The following is a 13,726-nucleotide window of genomic DNA, read 5'->3' as shown; positions in this document are numbered from 1 at the left end:
GGTTGGGATGGGATAGTGACTACAAGGACAGCAGTGCCACAATGTGACCAGAGGTGATGCGATCTGCTTGAGTGGCTGAACCATCCAGGTATGGGACTCATTAACTTACTACTGGCTTCACAAAGGGCCCACAATTCTCAGGAAAGGGGTGGAACATCCATCTTGCCAGTGCCAACCCTGATGGAGGAGGAGGGACCCTAGAGCAAACCAGTCAGTAGAGGCGCTGAGCAGCTGGCAGAGAGGTTGAAGTTGTGCTGGGGCTGGTGAGTATCATAGGAACCCTCTCTCAGCAGTGGGAAAGAGCGAGTATGGCTGGGAAATGGGGGGGTGGGTGGCAAAATGGTTGTATGTGGTGTAGTGGAACTGAAAACACTACATAAGGACCATGCATCATTTGTTGCATGTCTGTGTCCCTCTTTATAGTTCATGTACACTCACCTGTCTTATTCCCCCAGCAGGTCATTCAGTAAACTGACCAGGGGTCAACCCTGAAAGTCTAGGGTGGAATTCTCCCAAAAAGATTCTCAGTGCCAAATTCACGTAAAGATTGGAGTAAATAGCGCTGCTTTTTTCAGCCGGATTTTCAAAATGAATTTCCCTCACTCTGTGCATCATAGAAAGCCCTAGCATGAATCCCATTAAAAAGCTGTGGGTGGGGCCTATTCCCACTGAAGAGGCTGGCAGCTCAGTGCTGAGTGGGCCACTGCGCACGTGTCGATCTGTCAGCACCCAGATTGGCAGGCCGATAACACTCCCCCACCCCGATGTCCACACCAATTGCTCGCTTCCCTCCCTCTGTCACTTTTGAGTATAGAACGGCAGTGGGACACCCCACCTCCACTGACTTCTTCCGGTGAGGCCTTGCCCCCATTAGGCCCTGCCCCCTCTGGCCCTGCCCCCTTGGCACTGCCTGATGCCAGGTGGGCAGTGCTAAATTGCCCATGAGCATTGTCACTTTGCCCCTTGGGCAGCCCCAGAGGGCTAGGCTGGCACTGTCAAGCTGGCAATGCACAGGGAGCCTCGACCTTACCCCCAACTCATGGGCAACCTCCATTGCCCCCCCCACTTCGCTCCAGCGGGGTCAGGCTGCCAGTTCCCTATGTTAGTGGGGAGCTGTTGTAAACCCCATTGGAGTGAAACGCTCCTGGAGGGTGGGGGGAGAGGCTAGCGGACCAGGAGACTTCAATCCAGGGGCCACTAATTAAGTGTAAACTGTATTAAAATTAGCATTAATATAATTTATTCAGCTCCATGCCGATTTCTGGCACCGGAAATCTGGTGGCCAGAGACACGAGGAGGTCATGGTGCTCAGCGGGAAGCTGGCTACATGGCCTTTGCTTGAGTCCCCCCCCCCAGCCCTGCCCACTGAGGTGGGCAGCAGAGGCCACTTCTGCTGACACCCCCCCATATCCTGGAATTGCTCCCCACCCCCCCAACGGTGTTGATATCTGAGAAGTTCTGATATCTCAGAGGGTTCACCACCCTATCTTTGCTCCACACCTGGCATCAGCTTAGATACTGGCATAAGTGCACAACAGTTGCACCAAGAGGGCTGAGTGCTGTCAAATTACTGGTGCAGCTGCCTAAGGTAGAGACAGACCAGGCCTCTGGCACTCAGAGGGGGGCAGGGCGGGAGGTTAGGTTGATGCTGAGCCTCATGGCTTCAACCAGCGGATGACCACTAAGATCATTCAGGCTACTGGAGCATCAGACATCAGTGGCCAATGGTGACAGAGGACCATTGTGCACAGCACTCGGAAGAAAGTTAAAAAGATATTCCAACACAGAAAGGGCATTAGACAGATGTGTAACATGAGTAACACGTTGCTTGACTGTTCTTTATTAGGTCATTTAATCACACAAGAGATGTTTGTTCACTGTTGTGAGTGGAATGTAGACTTTCTTGCTCAGACAACAGCTGGAAAGGAAATACATCTCTGAGCTCAAAATCAGAGGCTCGTGTATGACAAGTGTGCAGAGGCAAGCCCACAGGCTATTCCTGACAGGGCTTTATGCAATACTGGGCTGAAGGAAGTTCCTCTCTAATAGCTGGGAGAGAGGCCTGTGACTGTTTACTGAAAACACCTTAAGATCAGGGCCTCCCTCATTACCCATGCATCCAAATTTGCTCGTTGTCAGGTTATTCCACAGCAACTTGAGTCTGCTCATAATCCTCCTCATCAAGGTCATTGGACTTTCCATCTGGTGATTCTTGGTGTTTCTCCATGTCCTCATTCTCCATGTATTCTCCCTGTGACGGAACTAGGTTGTGCAGACCACAACACAATCAAAGAGACAATCTGGCATGTATTGCAATGGCTGCACGGGGACAATTAGGAGCACCTTACATTTTTACAAAACCCACAATTGTCCAGCATCTCACACTCTGTCTGATTCTATCTCTTGATGTGAACTTGAAGAATGCCTTCTCCCCCCTGAGCAAAGAGTCCATTACTACTTTGATGTGGCGGTGGGCAGAGAAATGCGATATTCTGCACAGACCTCCCACTGATAAAGTGCCTGAAGCATTGAAATTCTGGGGTCCTGTCACTTTCAATGATACAGCCATTGGGTGGCCTTCAACAAAGTTTGATGTGATCTTCCCAGCAATTAGTCACGTATAAAAGTCACTGCCTCCCTTGAAACGTATTGTTTTCTTCAACACTGGTGGTCGGTCATATCCAAATAGTTAATATATTGCCTATAGACTCTGCCAACAGGGAGTTGGCACCTCTGCTGGCACCTTGTTCACAGTACCCTCGCTAGTTTTTAATCCCTTCAGTATCTCCCTGAAGCACATGCTGATAGGGTGGCTGCTGCTGGTCCTGCCCAGCAGCCCAGTCCCCTCCCACCTTGTCTCCTCCTCTTGGACAAGCCTCCACTTGAACGGATAATCCCCATGGAATGCTCAAAGTCCAGCTGCCTGCCTTGGGAAGAGCCCACCCTAACGGATATCCCTCTAATCAACGTTGTATAGAACGTTGGTTAGGCCTCACTTGGAGTACTGCGTCCAGTTCTGGTCGCCGTACTACCGGAAGGATGTAGAGATCCTGGAGAGAGTGCAGAGGAGATTTACCAGGATGCTGCCTGGTATGGAAGGGCTGTCTTACGAGGAAAGATTGAATGAACTTGGGCTGTTTTCCCTTGAGAGACGTCGGCTGAGGGGGGATCTAATAGAGGTTTATAAGATTATGAAGGGGATAGATAGAGTAAATGGTGGTAAGCTTTTTCCACTATTAGAAATGGATAGAACGAGGGGTCACGGGCTTAGGGTAAGGGGGGCTAGGTATAAGACAAATATTAGAGGGCAGTTTTTCACGCAAAGGGTAGTGGGGGTGTGGAATGCACTGCCGAGTAAGGTGGTGGAAGCAGGCACGCTAGGGTTGTTTAAGAGTCACTTAGACAGCCACATGAGCGGGCTACATATAGGGGGATATAGTAGGCCTTACTAAACATTGTAGGCTTGGGAATACGTTTTGCCTCAGGATGTTACAGTCTTTGCCTGTTTAATAATGAATTTTTTTGTCTCCACAGGCATTTAAGTCCAGCAAGGGGCATGCATGCGGCAGGTTGTAGTGGGCTGCTGTTGGACGTTACTTCGGGAGTTGCCTATTGCTTCATGTCGTTGGTGTGCTTAAACTGGACCATCTCGAGGGCAACATGACAGCTCAGAGACTATCTCTGTTGCTGTGCGGACACATGGATTTGGGCCTGTGTCTGTGGGAGTTTGCACGTTCTCCCCGTGGTTGCGTGGGTTTCCTCCGGGTGCTCCGGTTTCCTCCCACATCCCCAAAGATGTGCTTTTAGGCTGATTGATTGGGTACTAAATTGTCCCTAAATTGGACCTCCCTGATCCTCGCACATTAGGCGTAGACTAAAATCACGATTAGGACACTGAGACAGTGGGACGGCAGCGCGGGCTCGTTGGGCCGAAGGGCCTGTTTCCTGTGCTGTGTTGTTCTTTGTTCCTTGAGCCTCTGGCAGATTACAAATCCAAGTGCCAAAGAACAAAAGTAAAGTTTATTCATCACAAGTAAGGCTTACATTAACACTGCAATGAAGTTACTGTGGAATTCCCCTTGTTGCCACAGTCGGCGCCCATTCGGGTCAATGCACCTAACCAGCACGTCTTTCTGAATGTGGGAGGAAATTGGAGTACCTGGAGGAAACACACACAAACATGGGAAGAACATGCAAACTCCACACAATGACCCAAGCCAGGAATTGAACCTGGGTCCCTGGCACTATGAAGCACCAGAGCTAACCACTATGCCATCGTGCCATCCTGACAAAGTGCAAATTCAACAAGAAACCTTCTTATTTAAACAGTCCTGTAGCCTCAGCTGCAGCATCCTCAATCCATACTGCTCTCTGCTGCGGTGGGATTTTATCTCACCTTTCAACTATCAAACCCCCTGCCTGAGGAGCCCCTTCCGCTCCATTAAATTTCATGGGTTGTGCAATATCTTCATAGAAACATAGAATCATAGAATTTCTACAGTGCAGAAGAGGCCACTTGGCCCATCGAGTCTGCACCGACTCTCCGACAGATCAACTTCCTCAGGCCCTATTCCAGTAACCCCTTGTATTTACTGCACTAAATTCCCCAACCTACACATCCTGGGACACAAAGGGGCAATTTAACATTGCTAATACACCTAACCTGCACATCTTTAGAGTGTGGGAGGAAACCAGAGGACATGGAGGAAACCTACAAGGAGAAGGTGCAAACTTCACACAGTCATTCAAGGTTGGGATTGAACCTGGGTCCCTGTTACTGTGAGGCAGCAGTGCTAACCACTCTGCCACAGTGCCATACCCAAGGATGGATCTTGACCCATTAGCACTTCAATTGATGAGATTAGTTCATAACTGGCCTTAAATGGAAGGTAGGCAGGCTTTTGAGCCTGTTCGCCTTCTGTAATATCAGAATTGGTCATAATAATGGCAGGAATCTATCCCTACATCATTAGATTTGATATTGCGATGCTTGCTCCTGGACTGTTAAATTCTGCCCCATTATCTCAGATAAGAACTGAAATAAAAAAACAAAACGCCATTGGTTGGAATCACTAATTGTACAGAGTTAAACTCTATTAGGCACAACTGAATTATGTCATGGGAATTTGATTATATTCTATCCTTTCACCTGAGTCATCTGATGTCAGCAAGGGTATGAAAGAGTTACTACTACAATTGGTCAGTGTGCTCATCATCATTTTACAGCAAGCCTCACTGGAAAGTTTGTGTGGATGTGAATGTTGAAATGTATCCGCTCATTTGTAGAGAGCATTTGTAGAGGGCTCATTACCAAATTCAGGGAATGTAATTATTGATTGAGCCAACATCCTTGGAATGTTAAAATAAACACCTAGAGAACTTCCTCCTGCCATTGTCACTGGGACACTGTCAGCTGAAGATTTTTTTAAAAAGTAAATTTAGATTCATAGCTGACATTTAAATTTGTCTCCCAACAATAGCCGATCCATTTACAATCAATGATTAGACAATAATTCCATGCACTTACGAATTCCACATTTGCTCAGATTAGGCCCTGGACCATTTCTTCTGTGCCGCATAGATCCGCTTTGCTTTGAGGTCAACAGATATGGAAAACATTTTGGCAGATTAATCCAGCTGACCGCCTCCTTCAAGGAATCTATCCCTGTTTAATCTGAATTTGGACTGGGGGAGAAGGGGGGACAACCATTTGCCATCCCATCTCCTCAGCTCAGCTGTTGGTGGTTTGTATTTCATGGGAACTTGGGGTTCTCTGGCTGTTTGGCAGACTGTTGGTTGCTTAGTTATTTTCCTTGATGTTGCTGATCATATTAAAAAATTAGTTTCTAAGTCCAAGACAACGTTTGTTCACAGAACTGTAGCCTCAAAATTCTGTTTTTGCCACTTCATGGGAATAGAATAAATGTCATGCATTGGTAGCTATCCAATAATTATCTAAACTGATAAATGTCTGGCATATTTATCCTTTCTAACTTTTATTGGTATATTAACTCATAATATGCAAATTGTGGCAGTGACGATTGACTGCATGAATTGTATGACAATGTAGAACATTTAAAGATTCACAATGTGGAGACCCTGGAGAGAGTGCAGAGGAGGTTTACCAGGATGCTGCCTGATATGGAAGGACTGGGTTATGAGGAAAGATTGGGTAAACTGTGGCTGTTCCCCTTAGAAAGACGGAGATTAAGGGGGGATCTGATAGAGGTGTATAAAATAATGAAGTGGCAGGCTTTTTCCTAGATTGGAGACAAATATCACGAGGGGTCACGAGCTAAGGGTGAGGGGGAAGAAATATAATTTGGATACTAGAGGGAGTTTTTCATACAGAGGGTCGTGGGGGTATGGAATGCACTACCAAGTAAGGTGGTGAAGGCAGGCAAGCTGGACTTGTTTAAGGTTTACTTAGGCACATGAATGAAACAGGGATGGAGGGTTATAGGAGACGGTTTTAAAAAGGGTCAGAGCCTTGGGACGATACTGGAAATGTAATGCTACATGTTAATGTCTTGTCTCTTTTAATCCGCAGGTGTGTCGGTCCACCTTGTTGTCTAACAAGGGGCATGCACGCGGGGGCCGTGCGTGAGCTGCTCTTGGATGTTTCGAGAGTGGCCTAGTACTTCGCGTCGATGTGTGTGCTTAAAACTGGACCAGCGGATGGGCACCACAACAGCTCAGTGACTATCACTGCTAGCTGTGCAGACACATGGACTTGGGCCAGTGTCTGTGGGAGTTTGCGCATTCTCCCTGTGGTTGCGTGGGTTTCCTCCGGGTGCGCCGGTTTCCTCCCACACCCCAAAGATGTGCTCTTAGGCTGATTGGTGTAACAAATTGTCCCTAATCTATTCTCCCCTGAATCTGGTTTCCAATGGGGGTACCATACTCATACACATGGGTCAAGGTAGGCATAGGAAAATGCTTTGTTAAGGTGGCGACGTGGGCTCGTTGGGCCAAAGGGCCTGTTTCCCGTGCTGCGTTGTTCTTTAATTCTTCTTCATGTTTAAAATTGTCCCTAAATTATTCTCCCCTGAATCTGGTTACAATAGGGGTACCATAAGCATAGACATGGGTCAAGGGAGGTGTAGGAAAAATGCATTGTTAAGATGGCGGCGTGGGCTCGTTGGGCTGAAGGGCCTGTTTCCCGTGCTGTGTTGATCTTTGTTCTTTGTTTGTTCTTTGTACAATGATGGGCTTCAATAAAAATTTGATTTATAAAGGCTTATAAAATTTATGGAACTCCATTGATACGCTATCTAAAATAAGTTACTGTTCGATGCAAAATGGTTGTGCTTTTAACTTTGTGATTTCCAGCACATGATCTGCTTATGGGAAGCTTATTTTTATAATATATATTTACTGAGATAATCAGTAGCAACAAATACGTAGTATATAGTGAATAACATGGATCTGACTATTGCATTGCACTGATCTTTTTTAAAAAAAAAGGCAGGGGTAAATATTCAACTTACACACCATTCAACGTGTATCTGAAAGTCATAGAAACGTAGCCTGCAATTTTTCTGGCCATGAGCGAAAATGTAGCCTGTCTTGCAATCTGGATTCTTAAATTGGATTACACAAAACTCAAACATTAACACTTTCAGTGTAGAGCAAACAAGTACTTTGAGATGCAGTGACCTGCCACACCCAACCTTACATACCTCTATGCTTCTCTGCTGCAATATCATTCAATATTATAAGTTGGCACTGGCCAGACTAATTAAAGTATATCAAACGAGAATCTCAACAGGTCTGGCAGCATCAGTAAAGAGAGAAAAGAGCTGACGTTCTGAGTCCAGATAACCCTTTGTCAAAGCCCTAAATATTAAATAGAGTATATTTTTGGAAAATAAATAGATTGTATCTGTTGCTGTGAAAATACTGGTTTCTCAACATATTGGAACAGCAACAATTCACTAGTCTTACCAAACTACTTGTGCTCTAGCTGTTTTTCAAAACTAGCTTCTCAGATGACGTACATGCCTAAGTTCGTAAATAGGAACACAATTAGACCATGTATCCCCATCAGCCAGTTTTGCCATCCAATGACCTGGATGATTTATGATCTAACTCCTGCCTTTAACCCATGTCTCTGAAGGACTTTTTGTTAATAAAAATCTAACTCAAATTTAAAATTAATAATTAATCTAGTGTCATTCCTAAATACCTACACAAACAAATTGGCTGGAAATGTTCTGTCCGACCCCTGTGGGAACGGTAATGGGCGGGACAGAAAATTTGGCAGATCATATTCCTGCCTCAGGCAGGAATTTCCAGTCCTTGGCTGCTTGTGGTTGGAAAATCCCACCCATTATTTACACCTTCATCTGAGGAGACAATAAAAATTGTATTTTGAGCAAAAGTAAGAAGAAAGTTCAGAGAAAAAGAAAACATGGACTCCTGGCATTAGAGACACACCATCTGAGAGGTACAGATTATGAAGCATTGCTCGTTCTCCAAGAAGCAGAAACATGTAAGTATGTAAAATAAAAACATGGATAAATTCAGCAGGCCTGGCAGCATCGATGGAGAAAGAAAGTGAATTCACATTTTAAGTCCATATGATTCCCTACAGAACTGAAAAGGGATAGAAATGTAATGGATTAGGTGGTTGGAGAGGAAGGTGGAGAGGTAACAGTCAGGGATAGGTGGGAGCTAAGGAGAGATTGATAAAGATATCAAGTTTTCTCTCTCTCGGGAGACTAAACAGACTGGATGACCACTTTGCAGGACATCTTATCTCCATCCACAAACTTGACCCTAACCTTCCAGTTATTTGTCATGTCTACTCAGCACCTTGCTCTCATGCCCATATATCCATCTTCAGCCTGTTGCAATGCTCCAGTGATGCCCAACGCAAACTTGAGGAACTATACCTCATCTTCCAATAAGGCACATTACAGCTCTGTAGACTCAACACAGTTCAACAGCTTCTGACAAGGTTCTTTCCCCTCCATCTTGAGCCTTTTTTCTGTTTTTAGGTTACCTTGGCTTGCCTATACAACCCCGCCACCTCCCCCACTGGACCATCTGTCCTTTGGCTTTCAGTTTTGCTTCGACTGAGCACTGGCCTTTGCTCTCCTATTAACATATCCTGCTATTTTACCTTTGTATTATTAACACTCCTTCAGTTCTGAGTGGCACCATTCACACCCTCTTTGTCTTTTGTCCATGACATCTTTGTCAATTTCTCTCCAGCTCCAACCTATCCCTAGCCTTCCACTCTGTCCCACACTCTTGTCTAATTACATAATTCATTACATTTCAATCCCTCTTCAGTTCTGTAGAAGGATCATATGGACTTGAAACATTACATTTGTTTCTCTCACCACAGATGTTGCCAAGCCTGCTGAGTCTGTCTAGCATTTTCTGTTTTTATTTCAGATTTCCCACATCCATAGTGTTTTGCTTATTACGCCTATGGGTTCAAATTCCATCACGGCAGATGGTGGAATTTGAATTCAATAAAAAATATCTGGAATTAAGAATCTACTGATGACCATGAAACTGTTGTCGATTGTCAGAAAAACCCATCTGGTTCACTAATGTCCTTTAGGGAAGGAAATCTGCTGTCCTTACCTGGTCTGGCCTACATGTGACCCCAAAGCCACAATAATGTGGTTGACTCTCAACTGCCCTCTGAAATGGCCTAGCATATCACTCAGTTGTAACAATCACTACAAAGTCTCAACAAAGAAATGAAAGCTGTTTCACAGACTAGTCAAGCGACTGCCTGACATAGTCATTCTCACAGAATCAAATCTTACAGATAACACCCCAGATACCACCATTGTCCCACTGACAGGGCAGATCCAGCAAAGATGGTGGCACAGTGGTATACAGTCAGGAGGGAGTTGTCCTGGGAGTCCTTAACATTGACTCCGGAACCCATGAATCCCATGGCTTCAGCTTAAACATGGGCAAGGAAACCTCTTACTGGGTACCACCTACTGCCCTCCTTCGGCTGATAAATCAGTACTCCTCCATGTTGAACAACACTTGGGGTAAGCACTGAGTGTGGCATGGGTGCAAAACATACTCTGGATGGGGAATTTCAATGTCCACCACCAAGACTGGCTCGGCAGCAGCACTATAGCTGGTTGGGTTCTAAAAGATACAACTGCTAATCTGGGTTTGCAGCGAGTGGTGAAGGAACCAACAACAGGAAATAACATACTTGACCTCATCCTTACCAATGCAGATGCATCTGCCTATAACAGTATTGGTAACAGTCCTTGTGCAGATGAAGTCCCACCTTCACATTAAGAATAACCTCCATCATGTTGTGTGGCACGATCACCATGCCAAATGGGACAGATTTTGAACCAATCCAGTAGCTCAGATGCTGTGGGCCATCAACAGCAGCAGAATTGTACACCAGCAGAATCTGCAACCTCATGGCCCGGCACATCCCCCACTCAACCATTACCATCAAGCCAGGGGATCAACCCTGGTTTAACGGAGAGTGAAGGTGCGCATGCCAGGAGCAGCACTAGGCATACCTAAAAATGAGGTGTCAACCTGGTGAAGCTATCAACAGGACTACTTGCATGCCAAATGGCAAAACCAGCAAGTGATAGACAGAGCCAAGCGATCCTACAATCAACAGATCTGATCTGAGTTCTGCAGTCTTTCCACATCCAGTCGAGAATGGTGGTGGACAATTAAATGACTCACTGGAGGGGGAAGCTCCACAAATTTCCCCAACCTCAATGATAGAGGAGTCCAGCACATCAGTGCAAAATATAAGGCTGAAGTATTCGCAGCCATTTTCAGTCAGAAGTGCCAAGGGAATGATCCATCTCGGCCTCCTCTGGTGGTCCTCAGCATCTCAGATGCCTTGTGCTCCAGAACTTGCCACTCCCCTGGCCAAACTCTTATGTTACAACACTGGCATCTACCCAACAATGTGGAATATTGCCCAGGTATGTCTTGTGCACAAAAAGCAGGACAAATCCAACCTGGTCAATTACTGCTCAGTCTACTCGCGATCATTAGTAAAATGATGGAAGGGGCCATCAACAGTGCTATTAAGCAGCACATGTTCAGCACTAACCTGCTCAGTGATGCCCAGTTTGGGTTTTGCCAGGATCACTCAGCTCCTGACCTCATTACAGCCTTGGCTCAAACATGGACAAAAGAGCTGAATTCCAAAGGTGAGGTGAGAGTGACAGCCCTTGACACCAAGGCCAGCATTTGACTGAGTGTGGCATCAAGGAGCCCTAGCATAACTGGAATCAATGGGTATCAGGCCTGGTTGGAGTCATACCTGGTACATAGGAAGATAGTTGGGGTTGTAGAGTGTCAGCCATTTCAGCTCCAGGACATCGCTGCAAGAGTCCCTCGTGGTAGTGTCTTAGGCCCAACAACATTCAGCTACATCAGCGCTGTTCTTTCAGTCGCTGGGTCAAAATCCTGGAATTCCCTCCCGAATGGTATTTTGGTCGAGTCACTGAAAATGGACTGCAGTGACTCAAGAAGACAGCTCACCAGAACCTTCTCAAGGGCAACTATGGATGGGCAATAAATGCTGGCCAGCCTGCAATGCCCATTTCCCATGAATAAATAAAAAAAAGCGTCTTGATCACAGAGCGTTCCATGTGAGAAACAGGGTGATGTATTTAGTCATGTTGGCCAGATTTCCATGGTTCCAATTAGGATTGAAATGGAGGTAGGGCTGGGATAAAATAGTGACCAGGTCCCAGAGCCGGAAATCCCACACCCATTGCCAGCACTGGCTATTTTCACTGGCATAGTGGAAGGGGCAGGTCGTGACTCCTGGCTGCCTGTTTAAAATTGCCGGCACAGTTTTAGAGATGTCCCATGATTTTCATGGAGGTGGCCATGATTGGGAAGGTGTTGGGGGAAGAGTGGTTATGGAGGGTTGTGAAGAGGCTGAAGGTCAGTGAGGGTGGGAGTGAGGGCCTATAAAATTGATTTGCATTACTTTATTTATTGTTTTAAGCCACTGATATTCTTAACAAGGAAACAAGTCTCGGCACAGTGCCGCCTCCACATTTGGGACCAATTCCAGCTCCATACAGCGGGCCTGTCTATTGCCCAACCCTACCACCTGATACAAAAATAGAATGGGCTTATTCAAAGTAGAGACAGGATCACAGGATCAGGAAACTTCCTGACTCTTGTTAACTATCTCAACCACGAAAATCTGACCCGGAATTTCTGACTGTGAAAATTCTTTTAAGAACATTAGCAGCAAACTGGTTCCAAGGTAAACATTTTATTAAATGACAGATTTTCACAAATCTACTTAGACTTCTTACTGAATTCACAAAAATTTTGATATTTTCCAGTATTCAGGATGATTTCTTTGCCAGCAATCAGACATGCTGAAAGTTCCCTCGAATGCCAGGGTCAGCCAGTATCACTTAGTTTAAGCAAAGCATCATTTTAGACACAATAAATAATGGGAGGCTCTATTTACAGTGCAAAGTGATACATCTGATACACTCTGAAAAGTGTTAATTAACTGATGGAGATTTCTGCTCATCGGTGAGGGACATCACAATAAAATCTGAAAAAAAATCAAATATAATTTTATTTTAAAGTGAGCTATTTAAAAGAGTCAAAATAAATTGTTCCGGTTGCTAACTGAATGAATGAGAAACACAGTTGGGAAAAGGTATAGGGTGAGGTACAGGCTTTGTCATGGGTACAGGGCATAGAAATTGGAAAGTAATTTTCCCAGACTGCATTTCTTCATATCTAATAATAAAGTCACATTGGTATCGGGTCAGGATACTCCTCAGCATCTTCTGATGGCAGCGACATAAACTGGAAAAGGAATTTAAAAGATGGAGAACGTACCTAAAGTATTTAGTGCTTGAAAGGAAGATAACATTTCAATAAATAGAAACAAAAAAGCAATAGAGAACTGCAGTCTCAAATCACTGCAGGATGCCCAGTTTTCTTCCATTTGCAGAGTTACTGCTTATTATCATAGAGTAGAGACCAAAATTTCTCCAAAGGGAGCCCATTGTATTTGAACTGTTTTCATGCAACTGTTTCACCTGAAGATAGGTGGCAATCCATAGAGATCAACTGTTCATGATCTTAATAGAGGATGGTTTGAGATGTAAAAATACCAAGAAGCACTTGAACACAAGAATTTACTACTCAATGTCAGTAAAGAAAAATGTATAATCTTTTTGGGATAGGCATGAAACCCTCTTACTTGCCCTAACCTACCCTTAAGTGTCCTGGTGCTGGTGAAATAGCATTGGAAGCAAATGATGAATATATATCTTGTTAATAAGAATGCCCTTGTCAGTGATACATTAATCCAGTCTATTGGGAAGTCCAATGCACTGCTAAATGCCACAGGACTGCTAAATGGAGCACAGAAATTAAATTTTAGTGCTGCTCTGAACCTAATAAAGGGGGATGCCCTTGGCACTGGAAAGGTGCCAGGGAAATTGGGCAGAATGCTTGGGTTTTAGAACCTTAGAACCATAGAAAATTACAGCTCAGAAACAGGCCTTTTGGCCCTTCTTGTCTGTGCCGAACCATTTTTTGCCTAGTCCCACTGACCTGCATCTGGACCATATCCCTCCACACCCCTCTCATCCATGAACCCGTCCAAACTTTTCTTAAATGTTAAAAGTGACCCCGCATTTACCACTTTATCCGGCAGCTCATTCCACACTCCCACCACTCTCTGCGTGAAGAAGCCCCCCTAATATTC

The sequence above is a fragment of the Carcharhinus amblyrhynchos genome, chromosome 4 (genome assembly GCF_965287045.1).
Source record: "Carcharhinus amblyrhynchos chromosome 4, sCarAmb.v2.hapA, whole genome shotgun sequence".
In the NCBI taxonomy this organism is placed as follows: domain Eukaryota; kingdom Metazoa; phylum Chordata; class Chondrichthyes; order Carcharhiniformes; family Carcharhinidae; genus Carcharhinus; species Carcharhinus amblyrhynchos.
This window is presented reverse-complemented; position numbering follows the sequence as displayed.